Source organism: Jaculus jaculus, chromosome 7 (assembly GCF_020740685.1).
Source record: "Jaculus jaculus isolate mJacJac1 chromosome 7, mJacJac1.mat.Y.cur, whole genome shotgun sequence".
NCBI lineage: Eukaryota > Metazoa > Chordata > Mammalia > Rodentia > Dipodidae > Jaculus > Jaculus jaculus.
In genome coordinates, this window is record NC_059108.1 from 106,865,530 (window position 1) to 106,885,197 (window position 19,668).

Consider the following 19,668-nt stretch of genomic DNA (forward strand, 5'->3'; position numbering starts at 1 on the left):
ACTCATGGTGATCCTCCTACCTCTGCCTCCCAAGTGCTGGGATTAAAGGCATGCAATACCACGCCTGGCTTACTATTTCATTTTTAAGCTAAATAAGAGAAACAGTTCTTACATTACATCTTACAGAGCAGTGATAGAAAAACAAAAAAAAACATGTTTTATTTATTCCCTCCAACACTGGATGGAAGGGAAAGGGAGGAGAAAACGCTAGTGTGTATTCACCTGAGAAAGCCAATCCTAATTTAAGGTGCCCCAAAGTAGGATGGAACCCAGTGTCTGTACTGAGCTAAGCTGTTCCTAGATGGTTAAGTGTGAACCCAGTCATCTTTCCTAGGCAGACCTGGGAAATTACAGCCTTGAATCTCCAAAGATCCAGTGGGAAATGATTTGCTTCAATACTAGAAAAAGCCTGTGGAAGACCTGAATGTCAAATTCTTTTGGACTCATAACAACATATAGCCAGGCAAAAGCTCTACAAACAACACCATCCTCAAGCCAGTGATACTGGCAGAGGTTTGAGTCCTGAGCAGGGAGGCCAAATCTCAGCCCACCCCATTCTTAGCATCACTTGTCAAACTTTGGCCCCTGTCCCCAGTGTCAGCACACTTTAAAAGAGGGGTTGTCCTCATGGGAAGGTCACGTGTGCTCTGGTTTGAACTAAGGAAAAACAATGTATGTTATTTGATAACTTTGAAAGGCAGAGGAGAACGATTAGCTCTCACTTAGGACGAAGCTTGTTTATTTCACTTAGCTTAAGCCCAATCTGATGGTTTTCTGAACTTGGGAAGGGCCTCTATTGAGCTGTTGCAGAAAAGAGAGATGCAGCCCTCTCTGTGAGTGTTTTCTCCAGAGTGGCTCCGAGGCTTGTGCCTTCGAGCCACATTGCAATGTGAGTGTGTCTTTGAGTTCATCCATCTCCACTGTATTTCCTCTCTGAGTGCACTTACAACATACTCCCAAACACCTGACAGCGATCTAATGGGCTTCTGAATTCACAAAACATTTGATTATCTGAAATACACTGTATGGAAAGAAGCATTTTAGCAATTCACAAAAGCTACAGACAAAGTTAAACACAGGTGAAGGCTGCATGTTGGGCATTCCTGTTTTCAAAAAGTTACTCTTGGGCTGAAGAGATGGCTTAGCAGTTATGGTACTTGCCTGCAAAGCCTAATAACCCAGGTTTGATTCCCCAGGACCCATAAAGCCAGATGCACAGAGTGGCGCATGCATCTGGAGTTCGTTTGCAGTGGCTGGTCGCCCTGGCACACCCGTTCTCCCTCTCCCTCTCTCTTTCTCTCTCTGCTTGCAAATAAATAAATAAATTTTTTAAGTTACTCTTCAGTTTTCTGTTTTTTGTGATTTTTTTAAAATTATGAATAATTTGTATTTCCTATCAAACATATATGCTATTAAAGGATAATTTTAGTGATGTAATTCTGTGATCCATGCATGCCATCCTTAGAACTTTAGGGCCAAATGGGTCAGTGATGATTCCAGTAGAAAGAGATGACACATTTAAGGGTAGAGGAGGATTGTTTCATGAAAAGGATATTTCCACAGGGCCAACAGGGTGGAGGGAATCAACGCAGGGTGATGGAGGATTCCTTGAAAATGGATGATGTCCACAAAGCACACATGAGTAGGGAGTAGCCTAGACAGAAAAGTAAAGGCTATCCAGAAGTAGGAGATTAATTATACCAACGAAAAAATGAGACACCACATTGGGCAGCCTCTCCTTTTACCTCCAACTCCAAATAGATATCCACTAACAGGTGCAGGTGCTTTGTTGATATGGAAAGGGATAAAATACTACAGATCTCGTTCCCAGCCTGCTTGTCCTAGACCTTGCTCCCTGAGGCTCAGTGTTGACTGTGAAGGCAGATTATATGATGAGAGAAGAGAATAGATATAGAGGGGAGCATCTTTCTGTTTTCCCCTACCCACAGCAGTACAGTATGACAGCCAAACAAGGAGGGAAAACCAGGATGGAGGGATAGCTCAGTAGCAGGGCCCTTGCCTAGCACTGTGGAGCACACGGTGAGGGGAGCTAGAGGGAAGGGAATCCCTATATATTGGTTTAGAACAGAAGCTTTATTTTTCTTAAGATTTTATTTTATTTTTACTTTCACGATTTTTATTAACATTTTCCATAATTATAAAAAATATCCCATGGTAATACCTCCCCCCCCCGCACTTTCCCCTTTGAAATTAAGATTTTATTTCACTTACTTATTTGAAGGAGAAAGAGGCAGATAGAAAATGGGTGTGCCAGGGCCTCCAACCACTGCAAACAAACTTCAAGCTCATGCATCACCTTGTGCATCTGGCTTACATGGGGACTGGAGATTCGAAACTGGATCCTTAGGCTTCTCTGGCAAGTGCCTTAATTGCTAAGCCATCTCTCCAGCCCTGAATTTTTTTTATTTCTTTTTTTTTGGGGGGGGGGCTTGAGGTACTATCTCACTCTAGCCTAGGCTGACCTAGAGTTCACTATGTAGTCTCAGGCTGGCCTCGAATTCACGACAATCCTCCTACCTCTGCCTCCCAAGTGCTGGGATGAAAGGCATGTGCCACCACACCTGGCTGAAATTTTGTTTTTAAGAGGGACCACTAGGGTGAGAAAAATCTAGAAAAGCTTCACCGTGTAGGGCTGACCACATCCTCAAACCTACCATGAGCTCAGATAGGCCTTCACTGCTGTTGTAAAGAAAGGGTGTATGAAACAATTCAGTGTCTAAATGCTAATGAGCGTATCAAGGAAGATGAGCATTGTGGTGTAGACCTGTAACCCCAACACTTGGGAAGCTGAGGCAGGAGGATTGTACTGAAGCCAGCCTGAGATACTTAGTGAAAAATCTATCTCAAAAAAAATAAAAGAAGGAAGGAAAATGGAGGAGGAGAAGACATTTAACAAAATAGAAAAAGACACAACAAAGTACAGCCCCAAGGATGTCCTCCCAAGCATCCGTGCCTGCCACATGGGATTGGTCTTTCCTCCTTCACATGCATCCCTTACCCTGTCACCCTCCTGTGACACAAAGCTGCCCTCAGACTCAAGGTACTTCCGCCTCAGCTTCCAAAGAGCTGGGATTATAGCTGTGTACCTCCACAACCAGTCTGTTTCACTCTTTTTTTTCTTTCAAATATACTTTTAGAAGTATTTTATTTATTTACAGAGAGAGAGAGAAAGGGTGCCCTAGCCACTGCAAGCAAATCCCAGATGCAAGCATTACCATGGACATATGGCTTTATGTGGGTTCTAGGGAATCGAACCTGGGTCCTTAGGCTTCACAGGCAAGCACCTTAACCACTCAGCAATCTCTCCAGCCTTCCTTTTAACTCTTTAGTGATCAGCTTTTCTTAGCACAGACTGTATCCTTCCTGTCTGTTACTACTTACTGTCTTCTTTGATGGGCGCATTCACCTTACAAACTCTGGATGTGTTCAGGTGTAGTACAGACTTTCTTAGACTGCCAAGGATTATCAGATTATTTTATTATTTCTTCCTTCAGCGTCCAGAGTCTCAGTTTCCTCATCTCTAAACTATGAATAATATACCCACCAGCACAGTTATTTTAAATAGCCAGGGCATTCGGCACAGTGAACAGTAAATGCCAAGAGGCTGAGGAACTAGCATTATCTTCCATGTCCAGTATAGAGGTGGCCCTGTTCTCTCCACACACAGCTGGTTCCGAGTTCTGATACTCGATGCTGGTGTGGGAACTGGGGTCATACTCTGTACTTGTTACTCTGCCAAGTAACAATCAAGAATGATGATAACTGTATTTCAGAGAATATAATGCTGATAAGTCCCCATGTGCAGTGTGGAGGAATATGTAAGTCTAAAAGAGAGAGGACCAAGAAAAACAGAAGACTAATAGGATACACAACATCCTGCCCCTTTGGTGCCCATTTTCAGAACTGATCCAAGTTAACAATGTGCATCTACTGTGCTGGGCCAAAACCAAACACCAGGGAATTTGAACTAGTCTTACCTATGCTGTGTTCTGATCTGTTGGTTCCTGGCTTGATCTAAACTCCATATTTTCTATTAATGCTACCCAAGATTACCAAAATTTCTTGGAGGGAAGGTCAGATCTTGAGAACCTTAAGCACATTAAAGAAGTCATATGGCATTCCAATTTGCATGGAGGAGAGCTAAGCACACAGGGGTGGAATGAAAGGTCACCAAGGACACCCTCCACATCACCCCTACAAATATGGTGCTGATGTTGCTATCTGAAGCCACACAGCCATTTGGTTTTTCTCTTGGATTGACTCTGGACAAGTGGGGGGGGGGCTGTGGGCTTTTTGGCTGAATCTGGTCTTCTGGACCAATAACTTGACTTGTAGATGACATGGAACTAGATGTCACCACAATTGCCTAGAAAATGGAAGTTTCTGAGGAAACGGGACTCCCTGGCTCCTAGTTATCAAATGATATTTTCACCAGGATAAATTGACCAATACCCATCTCAACTTGAGGGCGTACAGGATAAATTTAAACTGAAAACTGCAACAGCTGCGCTGTCGGACCTTTGAAGTCATAGCCGAGACTATCTCTCAGCTCTTAAGAGAGCATCCTGGCATTGCTGCACTGGGAAGCATTGAGAAGAACAAGCCAAAAGTGGCCTAGACTTTTGAAAACAAATGTTAATTTTTTATGTTCTTAAAAATAAACATCCTTGTGCAATTTGAGAATGAAAGGCACGGTAACCAGAACACGGTAGGCTGAATACTGCGGTGTGCTGCTCTGTGACCTGTAACAATAAATCCCCCTGTGTGAGTAGGCATTCCGATCAAAGAGGAGCAAGTCTAAGTATAAACTCGAGACCTGCATTCTCTGTACTGCCTATTATGGTGATGGGGGAGTCAAATGCCCACTCAGAGAGGAAACTCCAGCTCGCATGTTCACATCTCTCCATGACATGCGGGTTTGGAAAACTAAGGGAGGTGAAGAGGCAGATTCCTGTCTTCCTTCTACAATTTTCTTTCAGTGCTGAGGACCAAATCCAGCCTTGTGTACACCAGGCAAGCACCACATCACAGAGTGGAATCTCCCTCCCTTCTCAGTCTGCTTCAACAAAATCCTTCTGTTTTATTCTATGAGATCAGAGTGAATCACAGTGGTTGTTATGAAACATTAAATGGGAAACACAATTATTCTGTTATCAGTATTAAAGGCCTCTGCAGGACTGGAAAGATGGCTCAGCAGTTAAGGTGCTTGCTTGCAAACCCTGATGGCTAGGGATTCAATTCTGTAGTACTCATACCCACGTAAAACCTGATGCACAAAATAGTACACACATCTGGAGTTTGCTTACAGTGGCAAGAGGCCCAGGTATACCCATTTCTCTCCTTCTCTCTCTCTTTCTTCCTCCTCCACTTACAAACAAATAAATAATATTTTAAAGCCTCTTCAAATAATATCTTGCCTTTAGTTTCTCTGTTGAGCACAACCATCCCAAACAGCCACCAGCTGGGGCAGGAGCAATTGTTCAAACACATGCACCTACGGGGAATATTTTCCATTTCTGAAAACCACAACATTCCTGTAAGGATATTTTGAAAAGGATCTCATACCACGTGATACCATATGTCCAGTGCTGTATACACATTAATCTCAACTCTCAAAACAACACTTGCAAAGTAGGTACTGTCTCCATTTTACAGATGACAAAATAGATACTCAAGGTTAGGCAACTAGATCAATTATACACAGATTTTAAGGGAAGTTAGAAAGCAAAATTTTAAGTCAGTTTCTGATTTCAAGCTCAGGGATCCTTCTGACTTAATACAGCAGAGATCTATCACAGCTCTCTCTTTCTAACTCTATTCCTCTGAATATGGACCCTGCCTATCTTTATCACAATATTTGCACTACCTAGAATAGGTTCCGGTATGCATCTAGTGTTCATGAATATTTGTTGAATGAATGAATGTGTGGCTAAATGAATAAGTGAAATCAAGTCTACAATCTCTGTTAAAACTTAATGTAGTTTGTCTTCTGCCTCTTGTCTTTTCCCCTGCTCCAGGCCTTGAGCTCTGTAAGTGGGGCACTGATAAGGCGTGCTTCTCTAGCTGTGGTGTGAAAGCTCCAATGAGGAAAGTGCCACAGGAGGAGCCTGGAGTGGCACGTGAAGCCTACGCATGGTGAGGTGGAAGGGTGGTGCATGGGGGATGTGGAGCCCCACAAGATGGAGGACAGCCTGAAGAAGAGCATCAAAACCCAAATGGTAAAGAGGTTATCCACATAATGACCCAGTGTGAGGAGCCAGAACACAAGCGGAGTGGGTGGGGTGGCATCAGGATATGGAAGCCAAGACAGAAAGATATAAGGGAAGTGCCCAGTCAGAGGAGGTCTTGCATCAGTTACCAGAGCTTCAAGCTGCACATGGAGTGATATGCTATGGGGTATTCACCAGTGTGGGAGAACAGGATATTCTTCCAATGGGGTGGCTCAGTGACCAGAAGTCTGAGCAGAGTGAAGGGCAAATGCTTCTGGGGTGGCTTGGCATGGGTTGTCAGGACCCAAATAGCATGAAGATGTGGGGCAGCTAGGGGCCAAGATTTAAGATTAAGGGCTTAAGCAGCAGTAGGAAGGCATGGGAGAAGGTGATGGGATGAGAGATGAGCCACATACATAGGGATTTATCAAACAAGCAAACACATTAATGATCATGGAAGTCAGATTTATCACTGAGAAAAATGTAAAGAAGGGTTCTGGAATGAATGCTGCAATGTTGGACTGGAACTAGGGAAGCGTTGGTACTAGCTCACAGTTTTCTAAATACAGATGACATAGAAATCAATAGAGGTATGTATGTGCTCTCTAGGTGTGTTCATGAAGAGATCCAGAAACAGGCAAACCCTTTCCCACCCAATAGCAACAAGCACTCCTTGCAGACCAACCTGGAGTTCTATATACCGTTTTCCAGTCAGGGAAAAGAATAAAAGAACTTGAAATATCTGACAGCACAAGAAGAAAATAAAGATATATTCGAGGAATGAAGAACAATGGCATTGATGCTGGCTTAAAACAAATGGGAAAATTTGAACATCAAAATGTCTAAGGATAAGATGATGACTCTGAATAAAATAGATTCCACATAGACAAAATAATTCCACATAAATAAAAATAAACCTAAATGTGAAAGTGCCTTCCTCTAAAATAACTATTCATGGTGAGGAGAAAGAGTAACGTCATAGTGAGAAATACCAACAGGCTCTAATTTAATCAGGGGACCAAAGTAAACATCATCAGTGATGAAATCAACTCAAATTCGAATCCAGAAGAGTGTATGCAAGAGGAGCAGAGTGTCACCTTGTGAGGCTCATAACTTGAGGAAAGCTCAAACAAACCCAAAGTGAAGGATTTCATGCAAAATGACCAGAACATGAAAGTCAAGATAAGAATAAAGAACTATTCCTGACTGGAATATCCCCAAAGAGACAGGACAAGTGGACACAAATGGCTCTGAATTATATCCTGTTGCTACAAAGAACATTATAGGGATAATTAGCAAAAGTTTTACACAGGCAGTACTTAATAGCTAAATGGTAATAGTATTTCCACATGAACATCTGATGTTGGTTATTATATTGTATTATGTAGGGTAAGACAATGTTCTTAGAATGACACACTGTAGTCTTCAAGGGTGATGAGGTATGAGGTACAGAACCTAATTTCAAATTACCGAAGGGAAAGGTTATGTCCTGTATTCCTAATGTTCCTGTGAGCTTATCATAGTTTCAACTTTCACATAACTAAAAAATAAAGCAGGACGCATGCTTCTTTCAAGGGAAAGAAAATAATACAAAAGCTTGTAGATTTTGTACATAGGAAGAAATCAACATATATTCGCAATCTAATTTCTATCACTTGGATTAGTTTTATATCTGATAATTTTTGGAGTTGTAAAGGGGTGGTTATGTATGAAATGGGAAAAAAAAAAAACTGAATACAAGCCAGGCGTGGTGGCCCACACCTTTAATCCCAGCACTCGGGAGGCAGAGGTAGGAGGATCTCCATGAGTTGGAGGCTACCCTGAGACTCCATAGTGAATTCCAGGTCAGCTTGCACCAGAATGAGGCCCTACCTTGAAAAAACAAAATAAATAAATAAATAAACACAAATGGATATCTTACTGGCTGGAGAATAAGGTGGTACATGAAGCTACTTTTTAATTTTTGGTTTTTTTTATATTTTATGTTTGCTTTGAGACAGGGTCTCATATAGCCAAGCTTGGCCTTGAATCTGCTGTAGCCTACTATAACTTTGAACTTCTGATCTTCCTCTATCCGTGATATACTGGGATTACAGCCAGGCCTGCCCCATGATACCTAGTATATGTGGTTCTGACGATTGAACCCAGGGTTTTGAACTACATGTACTGAGTCCTGAAGTCACTTTTGATAAGAATTGTTAGCCTAACGAACCTGCCCTCCAATAAGTCAAGCTGAACATCAATGTGACATAAAAGACTAGGCTTAAAGAATTTATATACTATGACCCTACACCCTGTACATCAAAACAAGCCAAATACATTTACAACTATGAACTGACATTTAAATACACATGGAGTGTTTTGAAAATAAAATGCCTTTCCCCAGCATAGATTTAATGAAAATTTTAGAAATAACATGAGAAATTGATTATTTCCCAAGGAAAACTATAAGCTACTGATTAGAGGTCCACCTCATTGTAGTTGTTTGAGCTTAAGAATTTTTGCAGCCTCCTTAGAACCTTTTTTTAAATTTTCACTTTTGTGTAACAGATTGGCCTTTTTTATTTTTAATGTGAGAGAGTGAGCAAGAGAAGGGGGGAGAGAATTGGCAGACCAGGGCCTCCAGCCACTGCAATCAAATTCCACATGCATGCACCAGCTTGTGTGCATGTGCAACCTCACTCACTTGTGTCACTTCTGTGTCTGGCTTATGTGGGACCTAGAGAGTCAAACATGAGTCCTTAGTCTTGGCAGGCAAGCACCTTAACTGCTAAGCCATCTCTCCAACCCTCAGAACCATTCTTTACTGCAGAATAGCTAATCCTGAACATGCTTACTACTCAGTTCAAAGTATGCTACCAACGACACATGGGGTATTTCAGCAATAAAGTCATAAAAGCCATCTAGTTCTGATGAGTAACCAAGAGCATTGGCTCTTGTTATCCTGTCTTCTTTAGGGGGCTTCAAGGTCCTCTCTGACCAACAATTCATTGGGAGGTATCCCACCCCTGGCATTTGTTTTCTGAGCCTGGGTTACCTCACTTAGCATAATATTTTCCAGCTCTATTCATTTTTCTGTGCTCCATAATTTCATTTTTTTTACAGTTGAATAATCTCCATTGTGTATGTGTACCACATCTTTATTATCAGTTCATCAGTTTATGGGTATCTGGGCTGATTTCATTTCCTAGCTGCAATTGAGATTTGCTACTCTTTTTTTGGTATGTGTATGTGTGATGTATGTATGTATAATGTATGCACATATGTGTGCAGATGCGCATGTAAGCACACGTTTGGATGGCAGAGGAGAATGTCAGGAGTCTTCCTTTAACACTCTTCTATGTTGTTTCTTTGAGTCTCTGTCTCTGAACTGGAAGCTGCTGTTTTTAGTCAGGCTGGCTGAGTGAGCCCTGGTGATTCTCCTACCTCTGTCCTCCCCTGGACCGGGATTGCACACATACATGACGATGCCGGGCTTTTTATGTGGGTGCTGGGGATTGAACTCAGGCCCTCTCAGGTCCTCATGCTTACAAAGAAACCATTTTTATCTGCTGAGCCATATCCTCGGGCCCAAGATTCATTTTTCCTGGAAGTGAATTTCCATGATACTTCTTCCATAATGAAATTTTCATTAAACTTTCCATGAATACCCAGCCAACCAGCAAGTTGATCTGTTGCTCATTTTCCCTATCCATCATGAATACACATTGGGAAGCAGGGAAGGGCTGTGTTTACTCTGAAGTCTATGTGGTGGCAGGCCCAAGGGAGGGAACATCTTGCCAGAAAATTTGGCAATAGCACAGTCTAGTCCTGATTGGCATTGATGTCCTTCCCTGCCCAACTCTCCACTGCTGTAGGGACTTTGCCCTCAGAGAAAGGATGGCAAAGTGATTAAAATAAAGCTTAGCCTTTGGAATTGAACAACTTCATTTCAAATCTTGCTTTTACCATTATTATATGACTTTGAGCAAGTTTATATAGACCTTTTCATCAGGGTAACAGTTACCTCACAGATTTAAAAGAAACAAATGATATGTTCTATACAATAATTAAAAGAATGATTGGCATACAAATGCTTTTAAAAATGTCAGGTAGGCTGGGCATGGTGGTGCACACCTTTAATCCCAGCACTCGGGAGGCAGAGGTAAGAGGATCGACATGAGTTCGAGGCCACCCTGAGACTACATAGTGAATTCCAGGAAAGCCTGAGCTAGAGTGAAACCCTACCTCAAAAAACAAAACAAAAAAAAAAATTCAGGTAGTATTATCATTATTTTAAAATGAAATTCTTCTCATGGTTTTAGAATCCCATATTGACAGCATATTGACTTACAGTCCTCTGGTGCTTAATCCTTTCTTATTATGATAGCAATACACATGCACATTACCACCAGCACTACCTCCACTACGAATGTTATCAATAATGCTGCACCAACACCAAAATTACAAACACTTTGGGGAAAGATAAAATTATATATATATATACTATGCATGCATTAGGAGTCAAAAATAAAGATAAAAATTATATACATTTACACATGGAGTGAGAGACAGAGGTTAATATACTTAATCTACCAAAAGTTCTTAGTCATCAGTGGGAAAAAAAAAAGGCAAGTCAGATGGAAAACTGGCAAAGGACAAGAGCAGTTTAAAATGAGATGAAATTTGAGTGTCCAATATAGACATACAATATCACTTTTTCACATGAATAAAGAAATGCAAAATTAAGCATTCAATTTTTTGGATTAAAAACATATATCATGCTGGATAGGTTGCTAGGCAGATAAGGTGCTTGCCTTCCAAGCCTCATAACACATTTTCTAAGCTCCAGGTCCCACATAAGCCAGATGCAAGTGTGCTATGTCGCACGGGCACACAAGGGGTCACAAGCGTCTGGGGTTCATTTGCAGCGGCTGAATGCCCTGGTGCACCCATTCTTTCTCTCTCTCTCTCTCTCTCAAATAAATAAAAAATAGTTAAAGAAAATCTATCAACATCAACATTAACACCCCACTCTCCTCACCACCACTAGCAACACTACCAACACCAACATCAACAGATGAATGGAAACATCATCATCATAAACAATACCAACATATCCATCCCACCACCACGAACATTAATACTACTATACCTTCACCATCAACATTAATGCCATGATCTTCGCCATCACTCCCTCAAACGTTAATATCAACCCCCTTACCACCACCAACATCAGCACTTCTGTCCTCACTGCCAATAGCAGTATGACAACTTCAACCACTACTAAGAGCATCAAAACTACCACCCCCCAAAACTAACACCATCGGCCGCAACAGTACCATCATCAAAATCAACCATTTTTGTTGCTGTCATTTGCCTAATAACTCTAACTGATGTTATTAGCAGGTCTGAAGCTGACTGGACCACTGAGGGCCTGAAGTCAGAGGTCATGCAGCTGACGGAAAATGCTTTTGTGTCCACAGGATGCCATCCAGAAGAAAGCAGTAATGGCCACAGCATGCACAGGAATAAGTCTCTTTCTCCAGGAGTCTTGCTCACTCTCATTTTACTCAGGTCTCTGTGAAATGTTTTCTCAACAGAGAAGTCTTCTCTGCCCTACATAAAGTAGAAAATCACTCTACAAAATGTGCCATTACTCTTCTCCCCTTCCTTTGATTCTGCTTGTTTGTTGTTATTGTTGTTTTTTTGAAATTTTATTTATTTACAAACAGAGGGAGACAGACAGAGAGAGAGAATGGGAACACCAGGGCCTTCTGCCATTGCAAACAAACTTCATATGCATGTGCCACTGTGTGCATCTGCTTTACATGGGTACTGGGCAATCAAACTCGGGTTGTTAGGGTTTTCAGGCAAGCATTTTAGCCTCTGAGCCATCTCACCAGCCCTGTGCTTGTTTTTTTTTAAATTTTTAGTTTTAGTTTTTTAATTTTAAAAAACATTGTTATTGACAACTTCCATAAATAAAACAACATAACATGATCATGATCCCCTCCCACCACCTTCTGTTTCCCCCTCCCAAAGTCCCCCTCCACTGAACCCCTTCTTCTTTTCACAACTAGTGCCTCTGGTATTTTGATGCCATCCATTTTCCCCCATCATGCAGGTCTTGTGCAGGTAGCATCAGCCCCTGTGAGGTCATGACTATCAGGGCCACTTGGCATCTGGAACACAGCATGGTAAGCTCTCCTCCCTCCTTTGACTCTTACATTCTTTCCACTGCCTCTTCCGCAATGGTTCTGGAGCATTAGGTGGTGTGGTAGAAATGTTTAATTTAGTGCTGAACATTCCACTGTTGCTTCTCAGCACTTTGGTGAGTTTTGAGTCATCCCAGTGGTCACCACCCTCTGAAAAGAGAAGTTTCTCTAACTGAAAGTGAGAGTAGCATTAACATATGGATACAAACATAAGTATTTAAAGAGCAGCTTGGTGGGCATAATATATCCATTTAGCCAGACAACAGTAGTAGTTTTCTTTTAGGGCTTATGGCCTCCCCTGACACAGGCTTTGGTTAGGTTTTCAGGACCAGGTAGGAATTCCCTCCCATGGAGTAGGCCTCAATCCAATCAGAGAGTAGTTGCTTTCTCCCATAACTGACATGCCAGCATTGCACCAGTTGGTACCTTTGGCCTTGCTGTCTACCTGTAAAGCTTGCAGGGTCCACTGATGGTTAAGACCATTGATGACTCTTCTTCTCCAACAGGCTACATAAGTCTTTCCAGCATCCTGACAACTACTCAACAGGGAGGAGGCTTCTAGCTTAGCTCACATGGATTTTTCTTTTTAAATACATTTTATTAAGTAGAAACTTTGGGACTAGAGAGATAGCTTAGTGGTTAAAGGCTCGGTTCTCCAGGACCCACGTTAGCCAGATGCACAAGAGGGCGCACGCATCTGGAGTTCGTTTGCAGTGGCTGGAGGCCCTGGGGCGCCCATTCTCTCTTTCTCTCTATCTGCCTCCTTCTCTCTCTGTCTGTTGCTCTCAAATAAATAAATAAAAATTTATAAAAAAAAAAAAGACTCTCCTTTAAAAAAGAAATAGAAACTTCATATGGACACATCATGTGTTGGTACCATCATTTCCCTTCTCCCTGCCCCCACTCCACTGAGGGCCCTCCTTAGAGACATTGCTGGTATTCACCATGGAGTTGTGCATTATGAGTTATGAGAGCAGCAGTCTGTCATTGTGGGGAGGGGGCAAGGCATCGGGATAGTCCTTCCCAACCTGTGGCTTGGAGTGAGCTATTTTTTTCTTGCCTTGTTGATAGATTACGGTTGTCCTTGGTATCCTTGCTTTCTGAATAAGATAAACAGATTCTCCAGTGGAGCATGAGATCAGAATAGGTTAAACAGGATAAGCATTGTTAATTTAGAGAGGTTTTGATGGGTGTACCCTCACTTTTGGACAAAGGCTAGTGGGAGCTTCTCACTGGAGTCCATTATCTTTGTCTTCATAGGGTTCAGACTTGGTTTCTAGTTCCAGTTACAGGTTCTATCCACTGAGTGGATCTCCTAGCCAATCAAAGAGCCATTGGTTACCCACCTATGCCACTATTGCACAGGGGCATACATCTTGTCAAGCTGGTTGTTTTCATATAGCAGTGTCCCCTGCTTGCTCACAACATTGTTGGTCATTTTCCCCCAGCAGCTCATGTAGCACTTTTTAGCACTGTATGGGCTAATCATCTGGGAACTGGCTTCATTCCAGACTTAGCTGGATCTCTCAGTGTTCTGCATCAGCTATGCATGGTGTCTTCAGCAACAGAGTCTTACCATTGATCTCAGGTGGGTAATTAAGAGCTTTGACAGAAGCCTGTCTTGTTGTAGTAACCTCATAAGTCTCTCTGACCAACAGCTCAATATGCTTGTTTTTTTTATAGTCCTCACCACCCTTCTCACTTCCTGGAATGATGGTGTGTGTGTGTGTGTGTGTATCTGTGTATGTGTGTTTATTATCTTTCCAAGTAGATAAGAGTCTCCAGGATGGAAGGTCTTTGTAGTTTTCACTTACCATTATAACACTATCTCAAGTAGCAGATGTTCAATAAATATTTACTATATGAACAAATAACTGAATCTAGTTTCCAGCCAGCAGTTTAGAGACAAATGAACCTAATTTTTAATGGAGGCCAAAGGTCCTTGGGAAAATGAAACATTGCCATGTTCATCACAGGGAGATTTACACAAAAAAGAATACACCTTTGATAAGGTTAATATTAAAGAATTAAATGTCCTTCAAAATGCTTTCACCACAATGTTCTTCATATATTTCTGTATATGTATTTTCATGGTTGCTTGACCCTCACTCCCAGCCATGAAGTAGGATTGAAGAAACTGTATCTCTACTCTCTAGCATTGCATGTGGGAGTCTACTCTGTGACTGTTACCTGAAACCAGTTCATTCCTAAGTTGTCAATTTTTCCCACACCACTGATTCCCATCATCTCCAGGGTAAGCTCTCAGCTCCAAGGGGACCAGCAGGGTTGGATCTGCTCTATTCAGCTCATATAACCTTGCCCACAGTTTAAGCTTTCTATGTTTATTTCTTGGAGCCTTGGCTTCTGCTGCCCTGCAGCTTCGAGTGCCTCAGATTCCCTGTTCCAGGTTATGCTATCCACCTGTGAGTCTGTCTTCTTACCATGACCATAATGAAAATCAAACTAATTGAACATTATGATTATAGTATGTTTGTAACCTACTGCTAAAACTGGTTGAAGCAACTAAAAGTAACCTAGCCTCTGAATGTTCCTCATATCTTTAAACAGTATTTTCTGAAAAGAACTCACCCTATTCTGTATCAAAATCTGACTCTGAGATTCTAATCATACACTGAGATTCATTTCATCCACACTTGTGCAACTGTACTCTAATGCAAATCTACAAAAAGAAATTGGATACAGAAAGAAAAATAAATGTCAAACTAGTTGCTTTTCTCTTGCAGATGATCAACTTTTAAGAAGAAAAAAAAACTCTGATTCAGTCAGATGCAGCTCTGTGAACATATTCTATTGTCTTAACTCAGCAAGAACATTAAATAAGAAACCTAGCTTGGTCAGTCACAAAATTACATGTTCCAGGAGGATTTTCAGAGTATAAATTACATATTGGAAGCAATGGTATTGTACTTAGATTCATCATTTTCATGAACTTTTCTCCATGCAAAATAAACCTGACCTCTGATAAGCATTTGTATTTCTTATGCCAAAGAACAATACCCTGGGGGTTAGGGCACAGCTGTTTGGGCTTCCAAAGAAATCAAGATAAGATCTCAAGATAGTAACATAAATAAAAAACCAGGCCAGATACTATATATAAAAAGTTTTTAGGACTGGGGAGATGGCTCAGTGGCTACAAGTACTTGCAACTTGCTTAAGCATGAAGGTTCTTGAGGCCAGAGGTGACCAAGTTTGACTCCCCAGAACACATGTAAAAAGTTTGGCATGGGTTCTGAGGAGTCAAACTTGCTCATCTCTGGCCTAAAGGATCTTCATGGAAAAGTTGGGCATGGTCCCAGCACTTGGGAGGCAGAGGTAGGAGGCTCGCCATGAGTTCGAGGCCACGCTGAGACTACATAGTGAATTCCAGGTCAGCCTGAGCTAGAGTGAGACCCTACCTCAAAAAAACCACCAAAAAAAAAAAAAAAAGTTGGGCATGGCCACCTACATCTGTACCCCACGTGAGTGGAAGGAGGTGACTCGAAGACAGGAGAATTGGCTGGGAATCTCCAACAAAACACAATTCTGGGCTGAGGAAGAGACCATCTCAAAGAAATAATGGTGTTGAGCTATAGAGAAGGACAGCTGACCTTCTCCTCTGGCCTCTGCATGCATGTGCATGTGCACACACTTGTTCATATAACATGCATCACACACCATGTATCACACCACACACCTACTTTACACACACATGCAAAAGAAAAAAATCTTTTTACTAGGATGGTAATTTAACTCTTTGCCCCCCAATTTTTTTCTGCTTATACTATTTTAAATGAATTCTTAATTTTTATTTTATTTATTATTATTATTATTAATTATTATTTTTCGAGGTAGGGTCTCACTCTGGCCCAAGCTGATCTGGAATTCACTATGTAGTCTCAGGGTGGCCTCAAACTCATGGTGATCCTCCTACCTCTGCCTCCCGAGTGCTAGGATTAAAGGCATGCTCCACCATGCCCAGCTGCTTTATTTTATTTTTTTAAATATTTTACTAATTTATTTGAGAGGGAGGAGGGAATAAGTGCACCAAGGCCTATAGTCACTGCAAACAAACCCCAGATGCATGTGGCCCCATATGCATCTGGCTTACGTGGGTACTGGGGAATTGAACCTGGGTCCTTAGATTTTGCAGGCAAGTGCCTTAACCACTAAGCAATTCCTCCAGCTCATTTTATTTTATTTTATTTTATTTTATGTATTTTTTGTTGTTGTTGTTCTTGTGGTGCTAGGGATTAAACTAAAGGCGTGGCACATACTAGGCAAGTGCTGAGCCACTGAACTATACCCCCAGCTGTGGAGTAAGGAATTCTTAACCACGAATTAAGGCCCACATGGGTAGCAAGGTTTGGTAAAAATTAAACAAAAAAAGGAAGAACCAAGAAGTATATCCTTGAACTTTAATTTGAAGATATCATTATGAATGTATATTTTATTTCTAAATACCAATAAAAGAAAGTGTTCACTTAGAGGAGCTGGGGAGGTGGCCCAGCAGTTAAAGTCTGTTATTTCTAAGTCTGCTAACCTGAGTTCAATTCCCCAGCACCCCAGTGGCTGTGGGTCTGTGATCACATCATGCCCATGGCAATGAGAGGCAGAGCCAGGAGAATCCAGAAGCTCATGGGCCAGTTTGACTGGTGCACATGAAGTGGCAAAAAACAAGGGAGATTCTGTCTCAAGTAAAGGTGAGAGGAAAGGACAAATACACACATGTCCTCAGACGCCACACATGCACTGAGGCGCCCACATCATAACACATCCACATCCACATATGTACACACATACATAAAACAAGTGTTCTCTAAGAGATTTCATCTTCAGAAATGTGAGTGTAGCAGAACATCAAGTGATCTGACTGGAATCTGGAAGGCAGCCAGTTCCCAGCCGGCTAGCTCATATACTGCTGGAAAGTGCTTCACGAGCTGCTGTGGGAAAATGGCCAGCAACATTGTGAGCAAGCAGGAACAGTGCTATCCAAAAGCAAGCAGCCTCACAAGACTACACAATGGTGGCACACAGCCTAGGTGGGTAACCAGTGGTTTTCTGGTTGGCTAAGAGAGCCACTCAGTAGGTAGGAACATATAGCTGGAACTGGGAATCGAGTCAGAATCCGACGGTAACCAAGATTATAGTCTCCAAAGAGAAGCTCCCAGTAGTTTTTGGCCAAAAGAAAGTCTACACCCATCAAAATCTCTCCAAATCAACAATGCCTATCCCCTTTAACCTATGCTGATCTCACTCTCCATTAGAAAATGGTTTTCTTTTTCAGAAAGCAGTGAGGAGGAAGGACAATCAAGATCTATCAACAAGACAAGAAAAGATAGCTGACTCCCTCTTAGGAATGAATCCCCCGCTCACACATCAGCTAGGGCCCAGGTGAGACCACAGAGGAATTGGGGAGATGAGCAAGAGTGATGCTGCCATAGCGAGCCTGACAACCTGCACCAGGGTGAGGATACTCAGAAATCCAGAAGTTGTTGAGAGTTCAACAGTAAAGTAGACTTAAAACATGCCCACCAAAAGCCAGGCATGGTGGCGCACGTCTTTAATCCCAGCACTCAGGAGGCAGAGGTAGGAGGATTGCCATGAGTTCGAGGCCACCCTGAGATTACATAGTGAATTCCAATTCCAGGTCAGTCTGGGCCAGAGTGAGACCCTACCTCAAAACAAACAAACAAACAAAAACACCCATCATGGCTCAGGGAATTTTTCCAAAGAGAGGGGCAGAAAGGCTGTAAGAGTCACAGGGTGGGAAGGAATATCCAGAGGCATTGCTCTCCCCTCATAACTGAGTGCTCTCTCACAGCTCATAACCCACCACAGCATGGTGAATCCCAGCAATCCCAAGGAGGGCCCCCAGTGGAATCAGGGCACGGAGGAAGGAAATGATGGTACCAACACAAGATGTGCCCACACAATGTTTCTACTTAAGGAAAAAAAGAAAAAAGAAATGTGAGTGTAGATTGAAACAATGCACAATTCTTCTTTAGACTTTCCTTGGAAAGTCCTGTGAAAATCAAGTCATGTTTTGGTTTTATTTTTTAGACTTTACACGAAAGAATGTGAGGAGAGTTACAATGGTGAATCAACACAACACAATAATCACACACAACAATATTCAGATGTCCAATAAACTTCTCTTTCCTTAATACTCCACTGCCTGTGCCTGTAACTGGTTTGTTTTGTTTTGGTTTGTGTTTGGGTTTTTTTTTTTTTTTTTTTGGTCTTTTGAGGTAGGGTCTCACTCTAGCTCATGCTGACCTGGAATTCACTATGTAATCTCAGGGTGGCTTCAAACTCTCAGCAATCCTCTTAAAGGTGTGTGCCACCACGTCCAGCTTGTTTTTGTTTGTTTGTTTGTTTGTTTTGTTGTTTGTTTTGTTTTGTTTTTCAGCGTATATTCTCTCTCTGACCCAGGCTGACCTGGAATTCACTATGTAGCTCAGGGTGGCCTCAAACTCATGGCGATCCTCCTATTCCTGTCTCCCAAGTGTTGGGATTAAAGGCGTGCGCCACCACCACACCCGGCTCTGCCTGTCACTTTCGTTGATGGTGGACATTTTTTATCTCATATTAATAAGAAGAGAAGAGAGTTAAATGTCTAATAATGAAGGGTTCTATAAAATATGATGGATAGTTTTTAATATGGGAGCAAAAGGAATAGTCTTCAAATTAAATATTCCTAATGAACTTTTATCAAAAATAAACTAAGCCAATAAAGATCTTCTATATACATTCAGGAAGATGCCATACACATAAGATACATTTTTAAAACTTATTTATTTACTTGAGAGAGAGAAAAAGAGGCAGAGAGAGAGAGAGTGAGGAAGAGGCAGAATAAGTGCACCAGGGTCTCCAGGCACATGCGACCCCTTGTGCATCTGGCTTACGTGGGTCCTGGGGAATTGAACCAGAGCCCTTTGGCTTTGCAGGCAAACGCCTTAACCTCTAAGCCATCCCTTCAGCCCCACATAAGATACTTTTTACCTAGCAAACAATAACAGTGATGTATTTTATAATTTCAAGGTAGCTGATTTCAGTGATGTTTGTCTAGAATTATCCCTTCCTCTGCATGACTCTGTGTTCAGGCTGAACACAGGAGGCAGTTCTGCCAGATTTGAAAGGGCAGGAGCGAAGCAGCAGCCTATTGCAGCCCCGCTGTCATTGTTGCATGGCCACGACAGGCCTGGATCTCCTGTGGGGGGCGGGGAGGAGCCCTGCAGCTT